General features: G+C 40.1%; 1 protein-coding gene and 1 non-coding gene across 3 annotated transcripts in view; both read left to right on the top strand.

Annotated features, from left to right (window-relative positions):
- Sv2c (synaptic vesicle glycoprotein 2C) overlaps positions 1–17,621 on the top strand; it is a 166,523-nt gene that overhangs the window by 105,232 nt on the left and 43,670 nt on the right. The gene's annotated exons all lie outside the window — the stretch shown is intronic.
- Trnaa-agc (transfer RNA alanine (anticodon AGC)) lies at positions 5,354–5,416 on the top strand. The gene has a single exon. It is a non-coding gene; the product is annotated as a tRNA-Ala (tRNA).

The following is a 17,621-nucleotide window of genomic DNA, read 5'->3' as shown; positions in this document are numbered from 1 at the left end:
GGAAGCTGGAAATCTAAGATCAAGGGGTTGGTGGGTTTGTTTTCTTCTGAGGCCTTTCTTCTTGGCTAGCAAGATGACTGCCCCCTTCTTGTGTTCTCAGATGGCTGTTCCTGTCACTGTGTTTTCTGTGTCCTAATCTCCTCTTCTTACAAGGACACCAGTGCTATTGGATGAGGACTCATCCTAAAGAGCCCATTTTAACTTTACCTATGTAAAGGTCCTGTCTTTAAATACAGTTACAGGTCCTAGAATGTGACCATATAGATTGGAAGGAGACCCACCGCAGCCCATAACAGCAGCCATTGTTCCAGTCTAGTATCTGTGCATAGTAGGTGCACAGTAAATAATCTGTTGAATTACTGAGTGAAAAGGGATTAGTCATAAATTCCTATTCTTAGAGAAAAGTGCAGGTATTAAGAGGAGTGTAGTCATGCTATGGCTGGAACGGGGCCACTCAGAGAAAATAGCTATCAATTTCTGGTTTTGTTTTACTGGGTATTGAACCCAGAGCCTCATGCAAGAAAGCTACCATTGAGCTACATCCCAGCCCTTTTATTTTATTTTATTTTATTTTGAGACAAGTTCTCTCTAAATTGCCCAAGCTAGCCTGGAACTTGTGATGCTTCTGCCCTGACCTCCCATGTAGATGGGATTATAGTGTGTTAAGTTTTTTTTTTTTTTAATAGTTATGTCATTACTAAATCTGGAAGAAAGGTAAAATTCTAGGTCAACTTTAAAGGGTTAGGAGAAGAGACTTAGTCTCTCTCTGAGGAACACATAGGAAAGTACACATGCAAGAGCACTGCAAGACTGTTTCTATAATATTATGATTCAAAGCAGATCGCAAGTAATTAATGGCTGTTCTGCATTTATAAAAATATTAGGTTGGATGCTCCTGTAGTAGATTCTGTTTACTCTGGAGACCGATGTTATTTTTAATGCATTCATAGACATGAGAAAGGTTTTAGGCCAGATGCAAAATGTTCACTAAGTTTTGTTTTTAAAAAGACCATTGAAATTAATTGGAAAAATGCATGATGCAATCCCCAAACCCATTAAATATTCAACATTAGCTTTTTGAAATATTGTAACATTATAATTTAAAGTCAATTGGGGTAGCATTTAATAAGATTTGAGACCTTTGAATAATCATGTTAATGCTGACATCTGCTTGTATTTGGTTAGGAAGATGACTAATTTTATAATTACTAGCCTTAACAAAAATATACTAAAAACACGTCCATCCAGTTACAAAGGTGTCTATTTGTACAGATTGCTTTTTGGTGTGGTAAGAGAGTGCGAGCCTATCCCTGCTTGCTCTGCCTTAATGTATGTGCTGACAGGTAGGTGAGCTGCTGATGCACACGGCTGTGTTTTTCTGCTGTGTCTGTAGCAGCAATGAGCTGGGCCCAATCGAAGCTTCTGCAGAGCCATGGGGTATATAAATCTCCAGAGTCAGAGACAACTCAGTCAACCATATAGCAGCGCAATTTTGTACCACAGTCCTGGTAATGAGATTTTTCAATGGTATTGGTTTAATATTAACCCTCAGTGGGTTACTTTGACATTTGCTACACAATTGGAACATTTTATTCTGAATATTTGGTGTACAGAAAGATCTCTCAACTTTCTTTCAAAGTCATTTCCTCCAAAACATAGAATTCAGGTGTGAAAATCCAATGGTTGATGATGACTTTAATTCCTCCTTGTGTACCCACCCCTGTTTGAAGGAAAAAAAAATCAACAAATGCCCAATCTTTGCCTCATTATCACTAGTTATTAGTTTGACTGGTTTTTTGTTTGTTTGTTTGTTTTTTACAAATTCTATGTTTCTTCAAACCTGGTCAAGAAAGTCCAAACACAACTATTAGATTAAATAAAATACCTATAAGTGCTATTAGCTAACTTAATTTTTATTTCTTACATATATTTTCAGCAAAAAAAAAATACTGTTTTTTAAATACTATATTAAGGTCAACCTGTCAGAGATACACTGGCTGAAAGCTTGCCTCTCTTCTTTGTGTGTGCTGTGGCTTATTGTTGTTACTGTCTTTTTCCCCTGGCTATGATAATTTAATTTATACTAAACAAGCATCCAATGGAAACAGCATCCAAATCCCATTAGTAACCAGTATTTCTGAACCACCTCTTCTCACTTGTTTTCTAGAAGCACTAAATAGGTTATACTGGGAAAGAGGAGCTCTGCATCCATTTGGAAAAACAGCTACATTCTTCCTATCTGAGCCATTATGGAATGGAGTTCACCCCCATAATACTGAGGCCCTCCTATTCTGCCTTGTTACCCCCCTCCAATACAGGGTCTTGCTAACTTGCCTAGGCAGGTCACCCCTCAAGCTTGTGATCCTGCCTTGGACACCTTACCAGGTGCATTTAATTGGTGTTGCCTGAGACAGGTCTGGCATGGAGTTAATTTCTGGGTCAGTGTTAGGAGCCTGGAGTAAAAGATAGAGGAGCAACATTGGCTGCACAGAAACAGCCCAGAAGCAGAAAACTAGATCATTGAGAGCAAAATCCAGTTCTTTGTAGTCAGATAAGCATTGTTCAATCTCCCTTGACATCTTAGTGGATGGTTTTCTTTCTTTTTGACTCCTGTTTCTCTTTATAAAAGAGAAGACAAAAGGGTGTCTTACGTTTGCCCACAAGAAGGGCATCCTGGGTCTGATAAGAGCTCTTCAGTTACCTTCTGATAACTGCTGAGTGGACCCTGTGTCCTTCCCTGAGTGGACCCTGTCCCTCTGCAGTTACTGCCAGCAAATGCACCACCTGTGGACAGAGAGAAGCCACTTTCTCTCTCTACGGATATCTGGTGGCATGCTGATAGAGAATGAATTCACTCAAAGTGCTTTCTCTTGGGTTCTCATGCCCCACCCCCATTCTGGGAAACTCCACATATAAACAAAGCTTCCTGAGCAGAAGGGTATCAAACTTTGGCAAGCAGCAGAGTCAGCTGCAGGGATAGTTAAACAGAAGTTGCTGGGTCCCACTCCCTGAGTTTCTGATTCAGTAGGTCTGAATGAAACCAGTAGAGTTTGAATCTCTAAGTTTCCAGGTGATGTTTGTGCTGCTGATAGAGGGTCTACACTCTGAGAAACACTGCTGTTTCATTTTTAGAAGTGGACACATATCACTCATTATTTTATCACTAGAAGTTCAGGGAACCTGTGTTGTAAACTTATTAGTAAGATTTCTTTATTCTAGTGACAGGCATCATTGTGCTCTTCATATCTGATGGTAATTTTATTGTTAAACTAGGATCATTGGTCTAAAAAATAGTCCTGAAAACAACGTATAACATTGACAGAATTTTAGTTTACAGAGCATTTTCCTCCTGTTTTCTCCTTTGAGCCTCCAGATAGCCCCAAAGGTTATTGTTATTATTCTCACCTTACAGATGAGAAAACTGAGGTTTGAAAAGAGTAAGTTCCTTACTTAAGGTCAGTGAGGTAGGAGAAGTAGAACTGTTAATCAGACTAACTCGAGACTCTTGCTCTTCAACCTAACACATGCAAACTCACTGTCCAGGAGTTTATATGCAGTATAGCTTTAAGAGAGAAGCTCGTGTCTATATGAAATCTTTCCTTAAACTGAACTATGAACTCACCTCTGTTTTACTCCACAAATAAGATGCGTACTATCATCAGGCTAGTAACCTCTGGATTCTGAACAGAGAGGCAATTCAAAATATTGGTGCAACAGGTAAAAGAGCATGTGGCTCTAGTAAGCAAATAATAAATGTTTTGCCCTCAGGTGGTTTCTAATACTTTGTTATTAACAAAATTAAAGGAGGTTCTTAATCAAGTAAGCTGGTACATCATTAACAGTTTCAATGATAGATCACAGTCATTAAGAGTCCACAGAACTGAGTGATGTAGCTAGAAGTAAAACTCATTCCAGTCACTTTACTTACTATATGAATAAGAACAATGATGAGCTCGGACTCATTCTAGCAATACGTAATATTCACTCACAGGTGCGTCAAACAACTGGGAAAAAAATTCTCCACTTCATGTTATAAAAAAATATATAGTCAAAAAAATCTTTATTTTTAGTTCAAATATACTCACAAACTATACACCGTTTTGTTATATTGATCAATCACATAATGATAATTATAATAATATCTCAATTGACATAATTTTTATCACTTTGAAAGCTCATGGTCACAATACATGGCTTTACAGTTTAAATTCAGATAGGTGTGTTTGATGCAGAGAGGGACAAAAGTTGATCAGTAAAATCATAATAGCATGATTCATACATAAAAATATACTACATTAGGTTAGAATTCTGTGGAGAAGGTGGAATGGAAATTCAAGTTCAAGAACAAAAGGAAATCATGTAAAAGTTCCTCTGATCAAGTGCTTGTTGGTGTCGTTTTCAAGTGGTTGATGACAGGTTCAAAATGGCTGTGGTATTTAGATTCCTTCGGGTCCATTTTAAGGAACAATGTTAGGATTTTGTTTAAGACTTAGAGTATGCCAGGAGTTTAACCCTTAGCAATAGATAGATTCCAAACTATGATAAAAATGTAAATGTTAATTTAGGAGTGTGGGAAGGGAACAGTTTCTCAAAAAAGCCTTGGGATTTAATGAGCATAAAGTTTGGTTCCACCTAGAATCCCCTGACCCTGACTGTGCTACGGACAACCCAGCGTAGACATTTCTAGGACTGTTCCATTCTTTTCTCCCAACATATCTATCTACTCCTATGCCCCAGAAATCATACTATTCCTACTATGAGGATTTCATTATGATAAAATGAATGATTCTTAATTATTGAATTGCACTACATTAAATTTTTTTCAGTTTTACCTGTAGGCATAATTTAATTTAGACCCTATTATCCCTATGTATTTAAAAAAAAAAGGAAAGAAAAAATCAACTTTCTTCCTATCTTAAAAACTGCTGCATAATATTCTCATTGATCTTTAACAATCTGAACTGCTTCCCTCATCAGACTTGGCAGGAGGTAGAGAGGTAATGCATCTATAAATCTAGTCAGTCAGCGTGGCAGAACAACAGCACTAATGCATCCCTCCTTCGTCTTCTGTGCCTTGAGAGCCATGGCAGGAGCAGTGCTAAGAAGCCCCGCAGCAGCGAGACGTGATGTGGACGGGCGGTGCTCAGTCCTTGCTGGTTAGCTTTATGATTGTGTAGCTGTCTTGATCTTGCTCTTTCAATTCTTATAAACTGCCTGCTTTCTGTGGAAATTTCCAGGTCTGTAAGGCAATGTCTGATGCAGATATGCCCAAACACTCAATGTGAAACATGCAGACTGCACGTAACATAAACTAAGATGCAGATTTCAAAAATCTTAATGGGAAGCTGGAGATGTAGCTCAGTGGTAGAGCACCTGCCTAGCATGCAGGAGGCTCTGGGTTCAATTCCCAGACACACACATACACATACACACACACAATTATTAATGAATGAAGCTGCTCCTTTTCCCCAAGACTCTCATTAAATCTTCTCATGGCTTAATTAAATACTAGAATTATACCAAATCCAAAATCTTAATTATGTTTCTCTTTAGATAATAAAACTTGGGGTGTTTACCTTCTTATATTTATTTATTTTTTTTTTTGAGACAGGGTTTCATTATTTTGGCTAAGCTGGCACTGAATCCTGCCTTAGGGTTTATCATCTTCTAAATTATTTTCTATATTTCTTGGACCTGTCACACATGCATGTACAACAACACTACTATTTGAGGGCAAAGGAAAATAAAAATAATCAAAAGAATTCTAAACAGGTAACATGATTGAAGTCTACCCTTTCCTGGTACAAGAGTGACACAGGGTTGATTTTAATCTTTCTCTCAGTCCTCTCTCTCCCTCTCTCTCCCTCCCAACCCCAAAATGGATTTACTTTGTCTACACTTTTTCACACTCACTGTCAGGAAATTCTCTGTTAACTAAAGACTTTGTGGTTTTCCCCATTATACTATACTATATGGGGGTAATAATACCAATAATCACTCAGTATGATTAAAAACCATCAAGTTATTGGCTAGTTCCACTAACTTTTTTATTTTTATTTGTTCTAATTAGTTATACCTGACATTTTGACACATCATACATATGTGGAGTATTACTTCTCATTCTTCTGGTTGTACATGATGTAAAATTACACCAGTCAGGTCATAGGTATGTCCCATTCATTCTATTATCCTATCTCCCACACTCCCTCTCCTCCCTTCACTCCCCTCTGCCTAATCAAAAGTACCTCCATTCTTACCAAGCCCTCCTTATGGTGAGAAAACATTTGGCCTCTGGTCTTTTGAGGTTGGCTTATTTCTCTTAACATGATATTTTCCAGCTCCATCCATTTACTGGCAAATGCCATAATTTCATTCTTTAAGACTGAGTAATATTCCATTGTGTATATATTCCACATTTTCTTTATCCATTCATCTGTTGAAAGAGCATCTAGGTGGGTTTCACTAATTCTTAATAAGCCAAACAGCCAGAGGTGTTTTTTTTCCCCCCAGACACAAGAAGCTTTTTTTCTGCCAGGAATTATCAAAACCATAGAGCTTTACCTCCTAAAACTGGTTCTTAGCACAGTCTTTGTTGAGCCTGTTTTCTCAGGCATTTTGACTCATGATGTACTCTGCTGAACTCTGATTATACTGATATTACTGATTTGGATGAAGAACTGGTAAGTCTTGATATATCTTCCCATGTTCTCCAGTTCTCCACCCCGGTGAGCCCTGTCCTCCTCTGCCCTAGCATGTCTACTCCTGTCCCCTCCCTTCTCCTAGCACTACAGTCCTTCTTCTCACTAGTCTTCCTAGAAGGTATCCCATGAAAGTTTTGGTTTCCTGGTCCCTCAAACTCTGATATATGGGAGGAGTGCAGAGAATGTTCAAAGTGGTTTTGTGGGATGATGGACAAAGATTCCCACTTTAAAAAGTTCTGATCTGCAGCCCTTACTCTAAGAGCACATGCTTGATGTTTGGGTTCTTAAGATCAAGGATCCCCAAGGCTGTTTTGTGCTTGAGCTGCTTCTGGCTGGGTCCCTGGCCTCAGAGCTAGAGGGCAGGACCTGTTCTTCCCAGGCTTTGTATCTGTCTCCAGGATGGGAAACTTAGCAGCTGGAATTGGAGTGCAGCAAATAATTTGGCACATAGACACAGTCGATGAGAATCAAAGAGGAAAGGAAAAAAATCACAAGAGCTGCATGTTCCCCTGATTTTTTGTCTTTAGATAGGCCCAGAGTCTGACCTGCTTTCAACTTCCCCTTAGACTTGCAAGTAAAAGGAAAGAGCTTTTTAAAATGCACCCTCATTACTATGTAACTTGTGAGCGCAGGGTGCCCTCAAGCGTTGGTTAGGGTTCATGGCAGTTCACTATTCTTTAAAACACCCTAGAAGGAGTGCAAAGGATACATTTTAGCTTTGTGGTTCATGTCCATCCATCTTAATTTCTCACCAGAGGCTTTCCCTACCTTTGTTACTTTTGAAGACTCAGGCCACCCTAGTGCTCCTGAGGTATTTTTAAAACAAATTTGGGTTTTCCTTTTTGCAGATTGTACCCTGAGGTAAAGTAGTTTGTAGTAAATTCATTTTCTCCATGAATCTTATTTGCTCCCAAGTCTTTTAAAATCTGTCTCCCCTTTTACAATGTCATTATACTTCTCTTTTAGACAACTTCCTAAAATTAACAATCACTGGCTAGTTCACATCTGCACTTTGCTTTTGCAAGACCAAAAAATTTACGAAACAAGCTTGATAAACAAGTTCCTCCTCATATAGGACCGAGTCTCTGCAATAGTATTTGAACTTTTACTTACCTGCCCTCCATTGAAGGAAAATGACCTCTAGCCATCAGAAAACCTTTCCTTTTCCTTTCTTAAAAAAAAAAAAAAATCTACTTCTATATCCAAGCATTCCTCTTTTGTTTGTTTAGGCATGTTATCAAACTCCAGATATTTGTGATTTTTGGAAACCTACACAGATATTCAAGTGTGCCCCAAACTTTGGAAGCCAATTAAGTAAAGAAATTTCTTACTGTTCCTGCTTATTTATTAATCTTACTAACCTATAGCCTTATTTATTAATCTTCACATTGATTACTGCCATTGGAGCTAAAAATTCTCTATAATCCATGTGTATATATGTGTATATAATATATATGGCATGTATGTGTAGTGTTGTGGTATGTAGGTGTACTGTGTGTATAATGTCAGTGTGTGGTAAGTGTAGTATGTGTACTGTGTGGAGTGTGTATATGGTGTTATGTGATGTATATATGTATAGTATATATATATATATAATATGTGTGTGCTTTGTGTAATGTGTGGTGTGTATGTGTGTTGTATGTAGGAGTTTGGTTGTGAAGGGTTTGGTTGGAGGTGAAGCACCTATGTATTCACAAAGGCCACTCAGGTCAAAACCAGTAAGAACCGGCTTGAACAGGTAAGAACAACTCTGCTCTTGCCCCATTGTAGACTGTGTTTTGGTTAACCGGGATGCCCTCTGTATCTGATTCTGCTGGAGGACTGCTCAAGACAATTTTAGGCAGTGAAGTGGTCAGGGAGGCAGCAGCCTCAAGAAGTCACCCTTTGGCAAGGAGAAATGGCCACACATTTGCTTCTGGGTAGAAACTTCATCTTCAGGGGTTGTCTTGGTCCAGCAGAGAGCTTGGTGATGGCTAGAGAGGTGTGGAAGGAGCTTGACCTTTGGTCACATTGGCTATAAACAGCAAAAAAAAAGTGTTGACTGTTCAGAAGTAAATGAAACCTTATAACCAATTAAAATAGGGCCAGATCAAAACCAATATGATTTTGAATAATTCCAAGTCAGATTAGTATTTGTATTGAATCCTGTGCCTAGAGCATGATATAGTTGTAGGAATACAGTCTTGCTGCTGCTATTTCACTTAAATATTTTTTTTAAAATGCAGGGATTTTAGTGTACAATTCATGGATTTTGACATGATTGTGTATATCATGTAACCATCACGCAAATCAAGATATAGAACATTCTCATCTCCCCCAAAAGTCCCCTCACATCCATTTTCAATCTCTTCCCACCCTGAACTCAACAACTGCTTTGATTTCTATCACCAAAGATTAGTTCTTCCTGTTTAGAAATTTTATTTAAATGAAGTATGGAATCTTCTGGCTTCTTTCACTTGACATGTTTTAAAAATTTATCTGTGTTGTGTGTATCAGTAGTTCTTTCCTTTTTATCACTAAATAGCATCCCATAGCATCCCATTATATAGATATACCACAATTTATTCCTCCATTACCCCATAGGTGGACATTTTGGTTGTTTCCAGAGTTTATTTGTTGGTTTGGTGTGTGTTTATGTGTGTGTGTGTGTGTGTGTGTGTGTGTGTGTGACATTGATTTTTTTTAAAAGATTGCTTTTAGAACATTCTTACACAAGTGTTTTTAGAGCGGCCTCACCTCTGCCTATGCTTTCATTTCTCTTGAGTAAACACCTAGGATGGGGATTGCTGAGTCACAGAGTAGAAGTGTGTACATAAAAGCCTCCAGTTCTCCAAAGTCATGCTGTTTGCCCTCCCACCCATCATGCACAAGAGTTCTGCTTGCTCCCTGCCCTGTTTAAGACTAAGTAGGCATGGAATGGCATTTCGTTGAAGCTTTAATTTGTATTTCTTTCAAGACAGGGGATATTAAACTGTGGCAATTTGTTGAGAGCTGCCATGGATGCAGACGCCTTCAAGTCCCAATGCCCGGGTCACTGACCAATTATTGCCTTCAGTCTGGCACGATAGTACCAGGTCTAGCAGTAACTTGGGCATTAACCCAGCTGAGATAGCAAGGCGTGGCTCCAGGTGTAGGCGTCACCCATGGGAATTGAGCTACACTCACCTATTCCTTTGTAATCCTACCCCTTGGCCCTGTTTGGGATAGAATGTTCCATGGAAACTCCCTTTGTGTGCCCCCTTCTCTTGCTCAGCCTTTGATCCTCATTCAGCAATGAGATGAGCACGGCCTTCCTAGATGTCAGTCAACCTGCTGACAGCAGACATCAAGAAGCTAGTCTCAACCCCCTGAAACCTGACCTCTTACCTCATTTGAATGGCTTCTCCCCAATGAAAGGGTTCAGCATGTTCTCTGTGCTCTCTCTCTCTCTTTCCAAGGACCCCTAAGGTCAGAGGAGCTGTCACAAAAGACAAGTTACCTATCTCTAAAAGTGACATTTGCTGTGGGTCCTAAAGGATTCATGGGAAACTTCTAGGCAGAGAAGGGGGTGAAAAGGGGACATTCCAGACAGAGGAAAGAGCCTGAGTCTAGACAAAGAAAGGCAGGTGCAGAAGGAGTAGGGTTGGAAGCTGTTTCCTCTGCCTAAGGTCCCCCCACCCTGGGTGCCCTGGACCCCAGTCCAGTCCTTTTAATGAGACATTTCTAGTATGAAGCCGGGTTATGCCTTTTCAACAAAGTCCCCTTGTGATTCGGTTGTTCACACGGTGCAAGGGGAGGATCCCTGAGCTGGAATGACAGTGAATGTGAGTGTCAAGAAACAGGCTTGCCCATGGTTGCCAAGCACCTCGTACTCTAGGCAGCTGTATACAGAAGGCAGCCAGAAGGGGAATACTGCTGGGCAGAATCTGGAAAAGATGGGAGCAGGGAGGGCAGCAAATTTCATTGTTGAGGTGGTTTTATTGGCCACCTTTCCTGGAGACTGTGGATAATCAACTAGCAGGGATGGGGAGGAGATTCCCAGGCAGGAAGATGTGAGTTGTAGACCATGGACGGATGCTGAGAGGAGGCGGTGAACTTGAAGAGATGGAGGAATTACAGGGCATGAGGACAGATGGGAGCCCAGAGTGGACTCCAGGAGGCAGGAGCCAAGAGAGACATAAAAGAACAACTGTTTCCCACAGTTCCCATTACAGGTCCCGAGGAAGCCAGGGCGGGCCCCTCCCGCTGCCTGCCCACTGCTTGATCTGAGAAGACGTGTAGGACTTGTGGTTGATGCCAGATGCTTCTACTAAGGACACGATCTCTCCATTCCTGAGGAGCACTGGGAAATTTTAAGGACGAACCTCCTAGCTTATATGAAATGAGAATACAAATGTTCCAGGAAATACAGGGTTATTACCTTGGTGGTTGTGTGAGTGGTAGTGACCATTTATAAGCTGCAGATCTTATCAGAAATCCTTTGATGGAGGGTGTTACTGTCTACCAAACCCTACAGGGAGAAAACACTTCTTTGCTGTTTTTGTTGTGCGCCTCCATTACTTGTTCTTTGAGGGGCATTTAAAAGTGTATAGAAGGAAAAATGGTAGGCCCTGTAGATTAATTTTATAGCAAAAATAAGTAAATGCAAAACAATAAAAAAAACTTATGATTCAATAGCAAAAACTGACATAAAAAAAAAAAAACATCCACACAAGAATGAAATGTTGGGGCTGGGGCTGGGGCTCAGTGGTAGAGCACTTGCCTTGCAAGTGTGAGGTCCTGGGTTCAATTCTCAGCACCACATGAAAATAAATGAATAAAATAAAGGTCCATTGACAACTAATATATATATATATATATTTAAAAAAAGAATGAAATGTAAGTTCTGCTAAAGATCTGTCTGCACCTTTGTTTGAAAACCAACTATTCCAAGTAACAATATATGTTGGTGAGGATGTGCGGAAAAGGGTACACTTCTACGTTCGTGTGGGAATGCAAAATTGGTGCAACCACTCTGTAAAGCAGAATGAAGATTCCTCAAAAAAAAAAAAAACTAGGAATGGAATCACCATTTGACCCAATTATCTCATTCCTCAGCATATATCCAAAAGATTTAAAATCTCCATACTACAGTGACCCAGTCACATCAATGTGTATAGTAACACAATTCTTAATAGCTAAGCTATGGCACCAACCTAGGTACCCTTCAACTAATGAATGGATAAAGAATATATGGTATATATACATGATGGAGTATTACTCAGCCATAAAGAAGAATGACTTTATGACATTGGCTGGATGGATCTAGAGACTCTTACACTAAGTGAAGTAAGCCAGTACCAAAAACCCAAAAGTCAAATGTTTTCTCTGATAAGTGGAAGCTAAGCTACAATAAGCAGGAGGGCAAGGGTTGGGAGGGGGTGGAAGTTTAGTGGATTCGACAAAGGGGTGTGAAGGGAGGATAGGAAAAGGAAAGACAGTGGAATGAATCTGACCTAACTTTCTGTGTACATATATGAATACACCACAGTGAATCTCACCATCATGTATATCCATAAGAAATTAATTTTAGAAAGTGACTATGGATAAATGGCAAAAAAAAAAAAGATCAACAGAGGAAAGGGAAGGGGAAAGAGAGGTACTAGAGTTCTATTTAGAACAAGATATATTCCATGCTCACATAATTATATCAAAATGGATTCTACTGCCATGTATAACTAAAAAAAAAACACAATAAAATTTAAAAAGAAGAAGAAAACAAAGTATTCAAACAGACTTTATCTCTATTAACTTGGAGTAGAGTACCTCACCTGTGACCTGGATGGCACAGTGACTAGTTCACATTTTTCAACCTGGGCACTACTGACATTAGGGACTGGATAATTCTTGTGGGGAAGGTTGTCCTGTGCATTGTAAGGTATTTAGTAAAATCCCTGGCCTCTACCCACGAGATGCCAGTAGTAATCCTTCTTCCCCAAGGTCAGCAATCAAAAATATCTCCAGACATTTCCAGATGTCTCCTGGAATACATTTACCAAATTTAACAAATAAAAATATAAGATACCTTGTTAAATTTGAATTTCAGACAAATAAGAAATACGTTTTTAGTATAATTGTATTCTAAGTATCTCATGAAATATATTTTTCTAAAAATTAGATTAAATTCAACCTACAGCTTGGATTTTATCTGACCATCCTACCAGGGTGGACAGCAAAATTATAGATGTGTTCAACAAGATAATGTGTGTAAGGTACCTGGCACATAGTAGGTGTACTATAAAAATTCTGGGAATCCACTGCATGCCTTGAATCTGCTTTGTCTATGTCCCTCTTGGAAGCTACAGTGGATACTCAAGGCTTCCTGTCCTCAACCAAAACCATAATCAGAGTGGGCGTACTGGCCCGAGGAGAAAGAGAGCCCACAAGGGATCTACAAGAGCTGGAAACCAGCCTTTGAACCAAAGCTGATTTTACGGCCACCCCTGCCAGAGCTTCATTCTGTCTGCACTCCAGTGCTTTGTCACTTTGGGCTCCCTGAGTTATTAGATCATTTCTCATCAGTAGCAGCCAGGGAAGGTGATATTGAATGAAAAACGGCTACATTAGTCCCAGACTGAGTCACTCTGGGTTTGATTTTTCTGGCGCCATGGCCCTAGAAGACCATTCCCCAGGATGCACCAGGACCAATCATTTCCATTGTCGGCCGCAGCCAGGAACTTATTTCAAGACCAAGATTAATGGCTCAAGTAGTCAGCCTTTCCAGAGAGCAGAGACAAAATTTAACTCTGGGTAGAGATCTCATGCTGAAACAAAGGGGAAGGGATGGGGGATGAGGAGAAATACCATTTGAATGTCAGCTGCAGGGGCATAAATCAGGGATGGGCAAAAGGGAATCACATATCTGCCAACGATGTAATTGACTTCGGTTACTGAGGTTTCTCTTCAGACAATCTGAACAAAATATGCTTTAAAGATGCATTGCAAAAAGTGTCCCCTTGGAGATAGATATCAGCTGGTTAACTTTTATTTTTCCAAAAGAAAGTCTAATTTGTGTTTGGGGAAGGATTAAGTTTGGCCACAAGAAAATACATTTATTGCTCTAAGAGGAAGCCTTTTCCTGCCTGTCTGTGCGATATAAACATTAAAAACTGGTCACAACTCAGGTGAGGAGAAGCAATAGCAAAGGAAAAAATGCTACCAGCCTCTGGCCACCGGCAAAACCTGAGAGCAAGCTGCACATTTTCATTGTTTATTTTAGGTATGAGCCTTTATTGATCATCTTCAACTTCTAAAAAGCTGCAAGTTCATGGAAAAGTGTTTGAAACAAGGTAATAACAAATGGCACTACTACATAAAAATGTGGGGACACATTAAGCTGGGATGTGTATTTGTGTTGGGCATAGACAAAGCATTTTATGGTTTTATTGTGTTACTCAACAGGAAGGTTCTTTTTTTTTAATCTCTAAAATTTTTAAAAGTTCGAGTTGTCCAGTTTGTGTCTTCAATGGTATTTCAAATAATCCCAGTTTTCTATAGTTCTATTTATTCTCCTTTTTCCTCCTTCTCTTTCTGTTTCTCTTTCTCATTCTACTAGAGATTGAACCCAGAGCACCTTACCACTGATCTATATCCCTCCCCCTTTTATATTTTCTTTGGAGACAGGATCTTGCTAAATTGCTGAGGCTGGCCTTGAATTTATGATCCTTCTGCCTCAGCCTCCTGGATTGCTAGGATTAAAGGCATGTGACACCACACCCAGCTCAATATTGCTTCTTCCTCCCTCCCACTGGACTCAACATTTCCTTTACATGAGGAAATATGCGGGCAAAGAAATGTAGATGTGGCTCGATTTCATAATAGGTATGCTGTTCCATTTCTATAAGATGGGCCATGTTGTGGGAACCAGTCTTCTCACAGAAAACAAACTAAAATGAATTTAAAGTAACAAACAGGGGGGAAAAATTAGTAAGGATATAGATTTGAACAACATGATTGACAAGCTTGATATGTGTGGACCCTGTACCCTGCACCTAATAATTGCAGAGTATCCATTCTTTTTGATCACTCACAAAATATTTACAAGTGAGCCACAAACTATTCTGTGAAGCAAGTTCCAACATATTCCAAAAACCAAGCAAGCATGTGCTCTTATCACAATGAAATTGTTAGATAACAGCTTTTTAAAAAAAAAAAAATCTGCATGTTTGAAAAGTCACCTTTAAAGACAATCTCTCTGGTTTTAAAGGTATCTGAGAGTGCATTCTTCATTGACTAAAGAAGCATTATTTGAGTGATTACTTTTTGCCAAGTATTGTACTAAATATGAATAGGACATGGCCCCTCCTCTCAAGGAACCACCTGCTGATAAATACTCAGTCACTCTCTCATGTGGCTTTTTTCTACACCAGGCGTCCTGGTAAGGGCTGTGGAAACTCACAGGACACCATGATAGCACCGTCAGGGAAGGGAACCTTTTTAGTCTGGAAGAATGTACAGAGAGCATTCTTCTTTACCTGACCAATAGAGGGCTGACGCTTAGGAGTTCTTCAAGTTGACCTTGGTAGAGGTGGGGATTGGCAAAGGTGCAGGCATGTTACACATGAAGTAACCTTAATGATGAGCTCTGCTAGCCACTAGGACATCAGAAAGTATGTTGGCAAAGAAATACAGCAGCCAGTGCAGTGGTGCACGCCTGTTATCCCAGTGACTCGGGAGGCTGGGCAGGAGGATCGCAAGTTTAAATCCAGCCTCAGTAACTTAGTGAGGCCCTGAGCAACTCAGTGAGACCCTGTCTCTAATAAAATATAAAGAAGGGCTGGGGATGTGGCTCTGTGGTTAAGTGCCCTGGGTTCAATCGCTGGTACAAAAAAAGAAAAAAAGAAAGAAAGAAAGAAATACGGCAAAAGGTAGAAGAAGGGGCTTGTGAGAGAGAGGCAGGAGCCAGGTCTTGGAGAACCTTATGGTTCACATGAAAGAATCTGAACTCCATCCTCAATCTGGACTCCATCCAGGAGGAATCACTGAAAGGTTTTAAGCTAGTGAATGAGTGAACTTGGAGGTACTTGGAAAATAGAATATACCCACTAGAAGCTAGGAGTTCTATTAAACAGAAGAAGTATTAAAATTATTTAACGAAAGGGAATTGGCCAGTCATTAAAAAAAAAAAGCCAAAGTACTAGACCCCTGAGGCCCTTTTTGGGCCAGGTGTTCTTTCTTTGGTTATTGATCATGGAATAATCCAGAGCTCAAGGCTCAGAGCAATGACCACAACAGGACTTTAACATTTCAGCAGTGGTCACAGCTATATAGATCTATGCAAACTGTGTATCAGACTATTAAGGTGGCTCAGGCAAGGTATGACAAGGGCCTCAACCATGGAGGTAGAGGGAAAGGATCAGGTTTGAGACAAATCAGAAAATATAATTGCTTACCATTGACTAGGCATCAGGAAGAAGATTAGAGGCTACCCCTCACATTTCTGGCCTGCAAGGACTTAGAGAGAATCACTACATGAACTGGGATGGTTTGGGAAGCATTGATTGGTAACATGCCTTAGGAACTTGAGATGATCTGAACAAGGTGTCTTGTTGGTGAGGTAAATTGGACACACGCAGCTTGACCTGGCTATGGAGGTGAAAGGACCAGTCCCCTCCAGAGTTATGTGTCCTAGCTACTGCACTGGGAGGGAGTATGTTCCTTGCCTGAGGCACAACAATCAGAAGTTAGAGCTCCTGAATGACTGGGGTTACACACCTTTCCCACAGGTTAGAATGGAATTTCTTTGACATAAATGACAAAAACTCTAAGGGTCATTTTGAGTCTGAGTCATGAGCTAAGCAGCTGTTTCACTTGTCAGATGTTAAATGATTTGTTCTGGACCAGAGGCTACAAGGCAAGAAATGGGGCTAGGAAAAAAAAAAAAAGAGCAGGTCAGAGAGGGCAGTGGTTAACAGAGGTTTATGAGCGTGATCTTTGGGCACCAGAAACAAACAGCAATGGGACTGATTTCTTATCCCAACATTGGAAATGTTAGAGCCCCCTCTTTGTCTTACTCCTCTCCCCAGCAGGAATATCTGTAACTAAGAATGAATTTCTCTAGAATGTTTTCACTGGATCACAAAGTTCTCTGGGAATGGACAGGGAGCTTTTGTTGACATTGAGCAAAACCTTGTAGAAGCCATGTGCCAAAAGCAGAAAGAACTGATCTGGAAGAGAATGGAATCCATGAAGGGGTGTGTGTGTGTGTGTGTTTGTGTGTGTGTGTGTGTGTGTGTGTGTGAAGATTATTTTAAAGATAGCTACTTTGAAAGGTGATTGACTAAGTTGCTAATATATGCAATAAGCACCATTATCTTGCTGCAAATCCTCTACCAACTTTTAGACACTTATGTCAGAACTAACTGCAGTTTACAAGGTGTTTTGGTTTTTATTTTGAAAATATTCCATTTTTGCCATAGATCCATATGTGTAAGAGACTTTTTGGGGGGTGGGGATACTGGGGATTGAACTCAGGGGCCCTTGACCAGTAAGCCACATTCCCAGTCCTATTTTGTATTTTATTTAGAGACAGGGTCTCACAGAGTTGCTTAGCGCCTCACTTTTGATGAGGCTGGCTTTGAACAATACTCCTGCCTCGGCCTCCCAAACTGCTGGAATTACAGGCATGCGCCACTGCGTCCCATCCAGCTGTAAAAAAGACTTTCTTATGCCCTCACCTGGTCAAAACAAAGAACATTTTTTTTTTCTGTATAGAGGATTAAACTCAGGCTCTTGTGCATGCTAGGCAAACACTCGATCACTGAGAGACATCCACAGCCCTTTTTATTTTAGCTTGGTACAGGGTCTCACTAAATTGTCCAGGCTAATCTGAAACTTATCTGAGTTCTCCAGCCTCAGCCTCCTGAGTTGTTGGGATTACAGGCATACATCACTATGCCCTAC

Source organism: Urocitellus parryii, chromosome 1, assembly GCF_045843805.1.
Source record: "Urocitellus parryii isolate mUroPar1 chromosome 1, mUroPar1.hap1, whole genome shotgun sequence".
Lineage (NCBI taxonomy): Eukaryota > Metazoa > Chordata > Mammalia > Rodentia > Sciuridae > Urocitellus > Urocitellus parryii.
Note: the sequence above shows the minus strand (reverse complement) of the source record. Positions and strands in the feature narration are given on the sequence as shown.